Source organism: Dermacentor silvarum, chromosome 5, assembly GCF_013339745.2.
Source record: "Dermacentor silvarum isolate Dsil-2018 chromosome 5, BIME_Dsil_1.4, whole genome shotgun sequence".
Taxonomy (NCBI): Eukaryota; Metazoa; Arthropoda; class Arachnida; order Ixodida; family Ixodidae; genus Dermacentor; species Dermacentor silvarum.
Window position 1 is genome coordinate 39,749,848 of NC_051158.1, and position 14,451 is coordinate 39,764,298.

At 46.2% G+C, this 14,451-nt stretch overlaps 1 protein-coding gene across 5 annotated transcripts in view; it reads right to left on the reverse strand.

Annotated features, from left to right (window-relative positions):
• The window catches only part of LOC125945616 (uncharacterized), a 52,441-nt gene that overhangs the window by 35,945 nt on the left and 2,045 nt on the right, over positions 1 to 14,451 (reverse strand). For 2 of the 5 annotated variants that reach the window (XM_049667776.1, XM_049667772.1), the window contains exons 2-6: positions 12,666 to 13,001; positions 11,611 to 11,724; positions 7,870 to 7,988; positions 5,600 to 5,712; positions 2,511 to 2,615 (exon numbers count right to left, since the gene is read on the reverse strand). The gene's annotated coding sequence lies outside the window, so the exon portion shown is untranslated. The remainder of the gene's footprint in view (positions 1 to 2,510; positions 2,616 to 5,599; positions 5,713 to 7,869; positions 7,989 to 11,610; positions 11,725 to 12,665; positions 13,002 to 14,451) is intronic. The other 3 variants (XM_049667773.1, XM_049667775.1, XM_049667774.1) reach the window with 3 other exon arrangements.

The following is a 14,451-nucleotide window of genomic DNA, read 5'->3' on the forward strand; positions in this document are numbered from 1 at the left end:
TGAAACATGGTTGCGGCGCTAAGGAAACTTGAAAACAGGAAACTTGAAAGACGTGTTCATCCACTGCATATATATTGTTTATTCTAGCTATTTCTTCATTTTCCTCAGCGCTGTTGTTTATTCAATTAAATATGTAAATAATGCGGTTGATATTGCCGGGTGGCCAACGGTTACTCATTTTCACCTGGTAATAAATGAAGTTACTAAAAAAAGAAAAAAAACAATCATGAATTAGGTAATATTTGAATAAAACAAGTACATGCATCGATACAAAATGATGGAAGTCATCAATTCGTCGTAAATTTGTTCAAGATGCACGAATGAGACAGTTACAAACGTACGAATGAGACACTGACAATTGCACATGTGGGGTCAATGTTCCCCGCATATCGGCGAGGAGTTGAGCTGCTGCCATTGCGTTGCGATTCCTCAGCGTTGTAGCTACGTTTTATAATGCCAGTCACCAGCTAGAACAACTTTCAGCCAATAGTAACCAAGGTCATTCGCATAACATGCAAGCTAGAAAAAGAAACATGTCCGGAACGGAGCAAGGCTAATGTGCGGATGTCCGGTTGGCGCGGAATGGCTGCGACAGAATCTTAGTCTCTTCTTTCTGGGGTTTTAGGTGCCAAAACCAGCTCTGATTATGAGGCACGCTGTAGTGGAGGGCTCCGGATTCATTGTGACCACCTGGGGTTCTTCAACGTGCACTACAACGCAAGTATAAATAAGGGCGTTATTGCATTGCACCTCCATCGAAATGCGGCCGCCACGGCCGGGATTCAATCCCGCAACCTCGGACTGTGAAGGAACTGAATGAAGTTGTGTTCAGGATCGCTCCAGAACGAATCTTGGTTGGACAGTGGAGTCGGGTCTAAACACGCAGCAGAACGTTACTAAAATTTGGTTGGTAAACGCTACTGGGGCCCAATTTACTTCGCCTTGTCTTCCTTTCCTTTTATCAGTCTAAATTCTGAAAGGATCCTACACATGATGGCAATGAGACTCTGCGCACATGCAATTTATTGCAAATTGTCGGACCTTCATCTCAATTTGTTGCTGAAAATGAACAAAACGCCATATCGCAAGAATGACATTTAGACGAAGCCACCATTGTCTTGCTTGAATCGCCATGCTTGAACCTCCTGTAGACACTAGTGCCCGAGTTCCCCATAGTCAATTTTGCAGGAAACGAGATGGACACAAAAAATGTCCCAGTTTCGCCCTAAGGGCGAAGCAATGAATGCGATAGCAACACAGCAATGTCATACGAAGTAAGGTGAGCGGCTTTGGTAGCAATATGAATTTTAGTAAACATGAGCTGAATAAGTAAGCAGGTGTGCTGCGGCGTAAGTAGACCGACATGAAGAGAGACTCGATGACCACGAGAAGGCGCGTGTGAAACGGTGCTGTTGATGAGAAGCGCTGCCCGTGGGCAGCGCGCGTGCGAAGGGACACACCTGTAGCGCTGCACTGCCGATCCGGGCAGCATTGCATGTGTAGCGTGCGCTGGAAAATGTGGCCCTACTATTACTAATGGTGGTGTGAGCGCGCACAAACAAACATGAATACATCACACTGAATGACTGCAGACAACGACTGTCAAAACGCTGGCAGCAAGCGCATATACGCCGCAGCGGTCTATCGCTTCAATGGAAACTGAGCGGCGAATGCACAGCGCATAAAGGTCAGAGCCGTGTGGAGATTAGAGACGGTGCGAGCGAGCGACGAGCGCGGTTGTTGGCAGAGTAGAAATGCGCCCCCCCCCCCCCCCCACTCCCTCCGGCGCTCGCTTCCCGCTTCCTTGCTTGCGCGTGGAAGATTGAGTGCGTTCGCTCACCGTGACAGCGTGCGTCCCCGCACGCTTCCGCTCAGGCATACGGCGCGCGGCGAAGATTTTATCTATACGGAACCTCACGGCAACGGCGACGACGACGGCGACGACGACGACGACGGCGACGGCGACGGCGACGGCAGAAATCCGGTGGAAGTGTCCATATAATTGCTATCGCAATAAAAGACACATTGGATTGGACACGCACGAAGCTTGCCTTAACATGAAGGAACAGGCCCACATGGGCAACCCTTCTGTGCCCGAGCTTACGGGTACAGAAACTAAATTATTTTGGATAAGCTCAAGAAGTTCATATATTGTTCAGACGATCTCTACATGGTAACTGGGCAACTGGTACGATCCGTTAAAATGAGTATTAACGAAATTGGGTGTTCCTGTAAAACCTTCAATGCTTGAAATTGCGCTTCTTAAAGTCAGAAGATCTCAACTTTTTCTCTCAAATGTACAAAAGTCATTTTCTCACAACTGGCCTACACGGCTTCAGCGAGTGTCTCATACATTTATACGTTTTACATGTATTCTAATAGACCAATCGGACATTGCTAGGTGCTGAAGCATCGCTTCAAGATCTTCCTCTTAAGTGGTGATTGCGCGAAGAGTTCCAGTGCACATACTCTTGCGTGTATTAAAACAATGAGTGTCAGACGGTTCTCACCGTGTCCGTAAAATGCGATATGGCCACAGAAGAAAATTTACGAAGGCGCCATGTCTTGGTCCACAGCAGTCGGCTGCGAAGGCTCTCCGAGTAGGCTGATGGACCCTGTCAACAGTGGAAATGTTTTCAAAGGAAGGGTTACGATGAGATGAAACTAGAAGCTTAAGACAGAATCGAATACGAATCGAATAGTGCTAAGAGCAAACCGAATCGAATATCGAATAACTTTCGAGTAGTTTGCGAATACTTCACAGCCTTCTCAACATTCTTACAACATTCGTACTAAACTCAGTCTCAATTTTTTTTTCGATACAAATATAACTCGTAGCTCGCACAGCTTGCGCCTGAAGGCCAGCCATGTGCACCGTTCGTAACAGAATCGTCGACATATTGACACTGTCTCGCAGTGTCGATAACTGCAAAAATTAGTGTCGCAAGGTAACAAACGACGCTCCATGATGCAAACATACCCCGGGAGACAAGCGAAGCAGCTATGATCGCGACGCTGACAAGGTCATCATGGTGTCTCACACGACTGGTCGCCGCAGCAGACCCACTAAGGCAGCTTCCGCTGACTCACCGTGTACGCGAACAGCCAAACATGCAAGTGAGCTGGTTGTCAACAGTTGTAGTTAGAAATCTGGATAGTTTATTGATCTGCGGGTCAACGGCCGAGGGAATTGGTCGACAGTACACGTTGCCATATTGAATTTTCTTCACGAAAGGAACTTTGTGCTGTCCGATTTTTAGATGCAAAATAACTCCAAAGACGCGCTTTCTTTAAAATTGCAGTTAAGTATGTTATAATTAAAGAATGATAAATCATAAGTGTTTTGAAGTCGCCTAATTGCCTACGGTAATTACAGCAGTATTATGCCATGATCACCTGAACTAACTTTGGCGGTTTAGTGCAGCATCGTATATTTAGGCTGCAAGAATATTAAAGCAGAGCCTGAAGAAACAGATAAGTAGAATCTGGAGGCGTATAGTGGGGAGAGCAGCGAAGACTGCCTCCCGGACGAGCTCGTAACGGCGTCGCACGCGACTGATTGCAACATCAGATGTCCTCTCGGCGTCGTTTCCGTTTGCAAAAATAGGTCAACGTGGATATGAATGGCATGCATTCACAGCACTAAACAGAACTTCACACGAGAAGCAGTAGATGGAAATGTTGCTAGTTAGTGTAGCACCGTATAGATAACCGAGCATAACCAGAACATAAAGTCAGGAACACGAGCAGTCTGCAAAAGCTCCACGTTGAGATGAGGGTTCACAGCATTGAGCAGAGTTTCATGCTAGGAGCACTAGAGAGATTTTGGGGTAGTTGGTATAGCACCCTTTTGATAACTGAGCAACTAAACTGCACCAGTACTAAAGGAACACAGTAACACTAGCAAGGATACTCCTATTAACTACATTTTTCCCTCGCTGCACCAACCAAACTATCTTTTTTGTGTGAGAACCTGCGAAATCTGACAGGATAGACATCCTAAATGTTCCTTTGACCCCTGTTTGGCCAACTGACTAACGATCCGCCCCGGACTCGTGAATGAGAGGGGGGGGGGGGGGGGGGTCGAGGCAACTGTCGTCCCAGAGACGACATGCAGCATGATGGTCACACTGACGTCACAGCGCATGCATTTTCTGATTTCGCTCTGTTTCTTATATACATTATGTATACAGCAAGTCCTCACTGTTAGCGCCCACTAAGCAAAACTAATGCGTCACATATGCGCCAGATAAATGCAAGTGTGATTCGTGTAATTTGATGCTTAAACAATATGTATGACTTTAGTTCACGAAATATGATGTAATTACTACATGGCGGCGGTCGCAGATCTGAACATATGTGCAACCGAAGCACAACGCATTACTCGACGCATTACTTGGTACGTCGTATACTGGAAGCATAAAATAAAGGTGCGCAGTTAATTCGTGATTTGACGTCGAACTGTTGCTGTAATATACGGGTGCTTATTGCGATGTACGCGTTTTAAATCGAAAGCAACTACAGTTCGAAACGTGCAGGGTAAGATGTCCAAGAGCCCTGTGCATGGATGTAGCATCCGTAGCTCTGTATATATCAAATGAAGTATAGACCTCTTTATATAACTCGAGGTCAGTATTGTTGAACAAAGCAATCCCTGCATTGGTTAGCTACCTTCTCTGTTGCCCAATTGGAATACGAAACTGACACTACGACATCTAGAAACGCAACGACGATATATATTTAGTGCTGATTAGAATAACGTGCTTAAATCTCAACTTATCTGGGATAGCGATTCGGGCGAGTTTATTGATGTTCATGACGCAAATGCAGTGCAAAACACATCAGTGTAGAAAGGCTGGTGTGTTAGCGTTTTCCAATCTTTAGCGATATTTAATTTGTTGTGTACACCTCTTTGCGTTAGCGACACGCCTATCTTCTTATGCCATTAAAGGTCGGCGTGTCGGAGCCGTACACACTGAGATCTTCTCAATAATGAAAAAGGACCACATTCAAACTACGCCCTTGTTCTAGAGCCATTTTCTGCGTCATGCTAAAGATTGCGGTCGTATTTTGAATGATTTTCTTGGGGAGAATTATCTGTAGGAACAGTTCCTCTGTAATGGCAAAGCTCAGTCAAGAAGCACAGACTGAATACGTTAACACGTCGTTGTCGTCTTATTAACGCATTTGCACCGTAAAAACAAATATAATTATGCCTTACCTTAAAGCTATGCTACCATGTGTAGAGACGAATTCAAGGATGATCGCGGCTGCAATGGCAGCGTGCCGTCATGTAATCCGACGAAAAGCAACAAAATGAATAAATATAATCGCTTAAGTATACGCTCCCTCTTAGTTTTCTTCGTGATGACAGAACATTATCTCGGAGTGGCAAACTTTTTTTTTCTTAACACTCGCATCCAGGATGTAAGAAGCCATGTTGCCATCCACGGCAACACTATTCTCGAGTGAACATTTGTGGTCAAATCGTAACGATTTGCCACATTCTTCAGCCATCCATCGCCACTAAAAAGTTACGAGAAGTGATCACACTTCTGCTTCCGGTGTATAAAAAAAAACGTTCCCGCACAGTTCTCACCAATCACGTTGGCCTCAACAGCTGTGGGCTCCTTTGCTCAGCGTCGACTCGGCTTCTTCGACGAAAGCACAACTTTCAGGATTCAGCAGAAGTGAGTGTAGCAGTACGCGTCGCTGCAATGAAAGCAGGCAACACTTAATATAGTGCGCTTCGGTGGCGCCGAGTCAAATTTCCTCATTAATATACCACCGGACGAGTTCGAATATGTTTGCATTTGAGAGAGAAGGATAAATTTTGGAGATACCCTGAAGCAGTAATCTTGATTTAGGGCTAGGTTTTACTTGATTTTACTGGTGCCACACACGTCATAAACATCAGTGCGTTGGTAGGATGCCGCGGAAAAAGTTATTCCTACGTCCCCGTGTATTTCGACAGGATCAAAGTCGTGGTATGCATGCTCAAGTAGATCACAGACCTGGGACATAACCGAGCTTGCTTGCGAGACTGCAACATGCCTACGAAGTACAGTAGCCGTTCGCGTGCCGTTTTCCTACCGTAAAGAGCAATGAATAGCCGTATATTTCCACATTTTACGCACGCAGCCTAGTATTCAGTTTTCAATCCTGGAAAGCATTTATTCGAATAACTATCTTGTGGAGGTTTTACAGGCTGTACAAGTACAAACTGCTCAGAAATTGCTATCTTTCGTCCAATTCCGCCGTCCGTAAACATTCGGCGTCGAGCGTAGCTCCTAATGTTCTATGAAAGCATGCGGTATTGGCAACTTTTTTATGCAGGCGTGAATGTTTTAACCGCATTGACTTCAGTTTAGCAATGTCATAGAGGCCTAGATGACTCATGTAGTGTAGTGATATTTTTCAATCGTCATCTTGTCAAATCCTGAAGAGCGTGACGAATCATGAGCTATTATAAATGAAGAATATGCAGAATGCATACCAGCTTTCTATTCGAGCAATATGAGCGTAGCGCTCTTCACCGACGCTATTGGGCTTTGCAGTAGGCATGCCAAGGAGCTTTCACGCTCAATACACGGGACTGCAGTGAGCGAATATAAATTTAGGGACCAAATTAACCTGGAATTATTTGCGACAAAGCGAGTTTTCTGTACGTTGCACAGAATTAAGTATCGGGGTGAGAAATGAGGGTGAAACTATTGCAAACTATGTTTTCTGCTTTGTCACCTGCTATCTGGCAACAAAATAACCTATCTGCGCACATCTGCGATTTCCTCCTCAACGAGACTGCGTGCGAAGTCGTTAAAAATGTTCTTGCCACTGTGTGGCCAACATAAGTGGCACTGGGCGTCAATTTCTGTTAGATCACTTTCGATGATGTTTCGGCAGCTATAAAAACAAACCTAAAATATAATTTGCGGTTCTATCCCCAGAACAAAAAAATTATCTTCAACTGTGAAGCTTTTTGAGAAAGCCGTATGGGTTTTCTTCCAAGCTTCATGCTGTGATCGGTTGAATGACAATTTTTCTCATTCAAGTGGGTCTACTATATCAGCGCAAAATATTGTATGGACTAATTGCTACATCTTCGACGAAGTTTTCGCAGTAAAGTATAATTTCGGAGTTCCGGACATCCATAACGGCGCACCAATTTCTGCGATGACGAAGACAAGTTCTGAGGCTCCTCAAAACCAGACACGCTGAATCCCAAACGTTAACTCAACCACAGTATATTAGAGCCGTACGCACGACAAAGACAACCGGCGAGGATTACATTACCTAATGCAACTTTCGGCGTTTTCCGGTTCACTCAAAGGAAAATCAAATAGCTGTTTTTCGCTCAATCTCTATTCAATATGCGGAATACTTTTCTGGCGTCATTTTATGCCGCGCTGTCACCGTTTCCATCGTTTGCTTGGTGAGCTTTAGCTGCAATACGAACATCTACGGCAATTACAGAACACAGTGGTGGTTGCGGTCTTGGAAGTTTTAACAACGCTCAGGGACCACGATAAGTTCAGTGCCAGAAAAAGGCTACGATGCGTGTAGCTTAACTACTTAAGAATAAGGTTACATTTCTTAGCATTCCCAAAGTTATGACTTTCGCTAAAATTGTTCGCGACAGTAAAATTTTAGGGCACACATCCGACATACTGAGACATGATAACCATTGCGATTATTTTTATGGGCGCCTCCTTCTAAACGGGCTGGTGACACAGAAAGCATGTTTGAGCCTTATTGCAGGGCTTGAGCTTATCGGATATTATATTTATGTTAAAATCTGCTTTCTATCGCGACCCACACCTATCGCCAGTGGCGCCATCTGGCGAACAAAACGCCATGCAGATCACTCACCAATCCAGATGATTTCCTTCATGTGGACTGCGAGCTCCATTGCTCAACGTCGACTCGGCTTTTGCAGAAGAATCACGAACAACTGCCATCGGCTGACGTGGATGCCACAGTAGACCGCGCTGCGATTGAAGTAGAGGAAGTTAAGACTCGGGGCGCTGACGTTAATACTTAAGTAAAGCACTTTGCATACCACGTTAACATGAACACATTTCCAAATTGTTCGTGGAGAGGTTTAGCTATTCCTTTGTCGGATTGTTTAAATTATTTAGGATTCACAAATACTGCCGTGTCATCACGAGATATCTCAGGGATGGGTAAAAAAAAGACGTGTTACACATGTTGAGTGATTATAAATCATGTAACAGCATGCATACAGGAAAACACATACAGCGTGGAACTGTACGGGAGAAAAAGAAACCCAATAGCATAGTGCATGCGCAGAAAATACGTACAGAGCAGTGCTTACAAAGCCGTTCGCCCGTGCGTCTGTGTGCAAGTATATATATATATATATATATATATATATATATATATATACACATTGTGGATAAATCACGGGTAAGGTATGACAAATATCGGCGAAGTACCTTGTTCAAATCGAAAAGGGGGGGGGGGGGGGGGGCGTGTGGTGCATAAAGCTACATTTAGCGAGAGCAAGATGCTTTTCCTTGGTTCTACTCCCATAAGGAATACTTAAGCTTATTTCGCTACATTGTCATTACATTACTTACGGAACTACAGGAAGCTGCGGCAAACTGCGTGTCCCTGCAGTTATAATAGATACGATGCATTGTGTGTTTACATGCGATCTATGCAACCAGCAGGTATCCCACAGAGTTATCACCACTGACCTCCACAGTGGCAGTTCAGGAACACCACACGCTCGGCGAGGATGGACGCGATACGACAGACCCAAAGGTGCGAATGCAATAAGACTGGTAGCAACGAATAAAGTACAGCGCTGGGGCTGAGGAAAAACATTACGTAAAGAAAAGAGCACACGCGCGAAAAGATTTGTTTAGATTAACATTACGTTTCGGCATGTTTACATTTAGATGAAGATTCCACATATAATTTAACATGTGGGATTGAATAGGTGGAATTGAAGTTGACATCGAGCCGATGCCGACTTCAATTACACCTATTCAATTTCACATGTTAAATTAAACGTGCAACGCAGAAACACTGACGAGATAACCGCTGGACCAGCTCGAATGTAGTTGCATTTGCGAGAAAATGTTACATTCTAGAAACTACGTGAAGCAGAGCTTTGTTTCATATACGATCTCGAATTTTCTACAAGAATTGCAGATAAATCAGTAAAACGTTTCCCAAAAAAAGGAGCACGAAGTGCACCAAAAAGCACATATTGTTTTGTAAATAGAATTTGTTATTCACGTTTCAAGCGGGCAAATTATATATAAATTTATGTCTTACGTGAAACTGCTGCGAGGCTTACAAAGGTTTTTGCCAAAAACATACTCCCAAATTACCGGTATATTTCACACCGGTGTTTAATGTATACATTTTCTTCGCGTTAGATATATTGCTACAATACGCGGGACGCCTTTAAGAAAAGCAAGACGTAATCGATAACGTAACTGACTGCTTGCATTCTGCCTCGTATTTCTCGTCCGTGGATCTAAGGTCAGGTTATTGGCAAATTCTCACGCATTCGGATGACAAGGAAAAATACAGCCTTTGTAACCCCAGACGGTCTGTTTGAATTCAATGTAATGCCGTTTGGCTTGTGTAACGCCCCAGCCACGTTTGAGCGCTTCATGGATACTATTCTGCGTGGACTGAAGTGGGAAATTTGTCTATGTTATCTTGCTGACGTTGTAATGTTTGGCCGTACATTTGAAGAGCACAATCACCGTCTTGACATCGTGCTTACATCTCTTGAAAGAGCTTCGCGCTCACCTTGAATTCTAAGAAGTGTCATTTCGGCAACCGAGAGACTCTGGTTCTTGGTCATTTTGTCGGCAAGCACGGCGTTCGGCCTGACCCTGAAAAGGTCGCTGCAGTTAGCAGCTTCAAACAACCGCAGTCTCTACGAGAGTTGCAAAGTTTCTTGAGCTTGTGCTCGTACTTCCGTCGCTTCGTGCCTAAATTTGCCGACCTTGCTAAGCCTTGACATGTCTAATCAACAAGGACGTGCCTTTTTAATGGTCAGCAGAATGCGAGTCATCGTTTAAGCAGCTCAAGTTTGTACTAACTTCACGGCCGGTACTTTGCCACTATGACCCATCTGCTGCCACCGAAGTACACACCGACGCCAGTGGTATAGGTCTCGGGGCCGTCTGGGTTCAACGGCAAGACACCATAGAACAAACATGTGTTTGCCTATGCCAGTCGTTTAAGTAAACCTGAGCGCAACTACACGTTCACGGAGCAAGAATGTCTCGCGGTCGTCTTCGGCGTACACAAGTTTCGCCCGTATATCTACGGACGCCGATTCTCAATTGTCAACGCCCATCACTCGTTATGTTGGCTCACCGGACTACGCGACCATTCCGGCCGTCTTGCTCGTTGGGCTATACGATTACAAGAAGATGTCTTTTCAAGTGTGTATCGATCGAAAATGCCGGCGTCCGTCGTCTGTACAAGCGTAAAACGGCACCTAAATCCCCCATTGCCTGCGACGCAACGTCACGTGTGCGCCTCGACGGAGCACAGCGGGCGAAAAGGAACACCCTCCAGTGCGGCCACCTTCCTACCCTCCCTCCAGAGCATGGTGCGCAACTGGGTGAGTGCGCTTCCTACCCGCTTCCAGCCTTTGTGTGAGTGAGCTGCCATTGCAGGCTCACCGTGGCATGCTTTCACTCGCACATAAACCGTACAGCGCGCGGCGATGATTTTATCGCCCGTGGACTTTATACGGAACTTCAGGACGACGACGGCCGGAATTTCGCCTAGTGTGTCCTTATAATTGCTATCGCAATTTAAAAAAATTCCGGCAATCACTGCGTATTCGCAACACTACCCATGACCTGGTACCCACAATGTAGACGTTTCTAGCGCCAATGGCCTGCCACTGTCGAATGCGAGAAAGCGTTAACGTATTGCGTATTCGAAAATAAAAAAAAGTTGCAGTTTCACCCGCAAGGCGAAGCATCGATTGCGATAGCAAATTAGTATAGAGCTGTACGAAGCAAGGGTAGTAGTTTAGTGGCCTGTATAAGGTTGTAAACATTCGCTTACTAACTAAATAGGCAAGCACAGTGTCACGCGCACACAGGTAAACAGGAGCACATATCGCTCGATGAACGTGGCTGACCGCTGGATTGAGAAAGCGCGCCAGCAGCAGCGGGCAAATTGACCTTCGCGCTGTCTCTCGTCTCGCTTGAACGCGAACTAACCGGCGGAAGCACCACTTATACGAAGCTACCGGCATTCGGCGCATGCGCTTTGTCCCCATCGCAGATCGTTTCGAAGATACGGCACCCGCGCGGCCGCGCTGTGAGCAGCAGCTGACTGAGCAGAACGCTACCCCCTCCCTCCCTCTCTGTCGCCTCGCCCCGTGCCTCGCGCGCGAGAGAAGACCGCACGCTACCGGCATGCCTTCCGCCTTCGTGCGCGCGCGCTACATTTGCCGGCTCACCCTCGTACGCTTTCACTCGCACACACATTTTATCGACGTTGAACTTGACACGGGATCTCGCGGCGACGGCTACATCTACGCCGAAGGCGCATGAGGTGTCCATATTTGCATTCGCAATAAAAACAAGTAGGGTTCACCTTGAGTTGTTCCGGCGTCCCTTGGTAGTCGAGAATATGCCTGCAGAGCAGCGTCACGAACGTGCCGTGTCTTTGCAAACAACTCTGAGGGCTCTCTGAACACGCAGCAAGACCCTGTCAAAGAATTGGGGCCGGTTTCAATAAAGCTTTATGAAACATGGTTACAGCGCTAAGGAAGACGAAGAGAAAGAGGAAACGTGGAGGACACTTGTTTGCGTGCTTTTGCATTCTTCAGCGTTTTTGTTTATTGAAATAAATATAAGCGAAGCAGTCTTTATTGCCAGCTGGCAGCGGTTGCTCAATTTTACATTGTTAATAAATTATTTTTTTCAAGATATACGGAAAAACGAATTCATTCATTAGGAAATATTTGAAGAAAACGAGAATGCACATCGACACAAAATAGTGGAAGTCATCAAGTACTTGTAAATTAGTTTCGGAAGCACGAACGAGAGACTGACAATTGCACATGTGGGGTCAATATTCCCCGCATATCGGCCAGCGTCCTAAAGAGCCGTTGAACTGCTTTCATTTAGTTGTGGTTTCCTTATCGTAACTACGTTTTATAATGCCAGTAACCTGCTAGAACTGATTTCAGCCAACGGAGATTCGCGGAACATGCAAGCTCGAAAAAAAAAAAACATGCCGGCACGGAGCAAGGCAAATGCGCAGCTGTTCGTTTAGGACAGAATGGCTGCGACGGAATCGAATGGAGTTGTTGCAGGATCGCTCCAGAGACTCGGTAGGACAGTGGAGGGGGGGGGGCAAAATACACCAGAACGTTATACGAAAATTTCGTCGGTAAAACTAAACATGCATGGACGATGCGACGGTTACACACCTCAACTTTCATTTGGGCGGATACGCGATCATTAAAAAGTAAACTCACAGCCGTCTGTTTCATCGATGGCCGACGTCGTAGACTATTAAATAAAGAGATAAACGGGGTGGGAAAGGCAGGAATGCTAACCGGAAGATATTCTCGTTTGCTACCATGCACTGGAGGAAGGGTAAGTCGAAACGAAAGAGCGAAAGAAATAAAAGGATTGTGGTACCTATGCGGTCCCAAGGACAATCGGGCAAGCTGGTCCTGCGCCAGGGTCCAAGAACCGGCGCGTCCCGCGTGCCCGACTTGTGGACCAGGTGCACAAAAAAAGGACAAGTTGTACCCGTGCTCCAAACACTCGGCCCCGTCAGCTCTCCAGGGATGCTAGCTCAGCCACGGACCAGGTGCCGTGATGCCGGCCCACTTGGAACAAGTGTCCAGCTGAACGAAAGGCCCGGGTGGTTCCTGTAGCCCACGCATGTCTCCATGCCAGGTGCCCGGACCGGTCCGGCCTGGTGGGGGCGCTTTGAGGTGCAGACCCAGGTTTAGCGGGGCGTAAATTGTTCTGCAGCGGACAGTCAGTGAGGATGAGACGGCTTTCGAACGCAGTGTGTCGACATGCGCCGCTCTATCACGAGTCACCATTCACTGTTGATGACGATGATTATAATTATAATGACAACAGTGAAACCTTTCTTGCTTACTGCTCATACCATGCCGCTTGCCCAAAACGAGAGTGGCAAGCCGGCGGGCGGTTAAAGAAGGAAGGACAATGTTATTAACGCGAGAGCGTTTAGGGCCCCGTGTCGCAGACAATCCTCAGTCGGCTGCGGCGTCGGCATCGGCGTTAAAGCATCGGCGTCCGGCGGAAATAATCATACCGAACCACGCATCATCCCGAACCACCCGGACCACACAGGCGCTCCGCGTGGCGCAATGCGTTAGTGAACAAATATTGAATTTCGCAAAGTAAAATCCGTCAGAAAAATCGTAAAGTACGGCTCAACCACAACCTACAGGCGTGATAGCGACGGATTGTAAATTGAATATACGAGAAAAAAGCCTGATAAGCAGCCAGAAACCTTTCAATGCTGTCGCGTTCCACTCTAACGCGAAGCTTAAGCGTCCTCCAAATCTGATGGCGAAAATATGAGTACGCCGCATTGCAGTTCAAGGGAAAGATGCCATCGACCTATTAAAGTGGTCAAGACGACGCACTAGCGAATAGATTGCGGGCCCCCACAAAAGTGACAACCCAGCAGCAGATACACTAAACCCGTAAGAATTTGACAAAGAACGCTTCGCTTAAAAATACAGAAAACGTTGATACAAGGGCGCGTAAAAAAATCAAGTGTCTTTATTGCAAAGGTGTTCAAGCGAAGTAAGTGGTCTGCTTATTAAGTAATTGTACATACACCGATGCGCAGACCTGATGCATCAGTGACCGTGAGCTATCTCAACGTTGGGCTTAGCGTTCCAACCGTTATGCATCAGTGACCGTGACCTATCTCAACGTTAGGGTTAGCGTTCCAACCGTTAAGTTCACGTCGGCTGAGTAACATTAAGGGGGTGCGAATGCGGCGATGTAAATATAAATAGCACGTACCTACAGGTATCTCAACGTTAGGCTTAGCGTTCCAACCGTTATGCATCAGTGACCGTGACCTATCTCAACGTTAGGCTTAGCGTTCCAACCGTTAAGTTCACGTCGGCTGAGTAACATTAAGGTGGTGCGAAGTGGGGCGATGTAAATAACACGTACCTACAGGTAGCGCTTTATCAGCAAAAGGTGATACAGTCCACAAGGCTGCCACTGCGTCGGAAATGTTTGACTAAGAGACTTCGACGCAATACACAATTGAGACGCAGTGATGCGTCGAACTCATGGTTAGCGAACCATTTGCTGTGGAGCCGCAACATCTCTTGCACGTTCGATTCTTTCAAAAACTAATAATTTGGGTAATCTTGATAAGCGTCCCGGCCTTTTTATACCAGCATTGGCATTTGACTCGGTT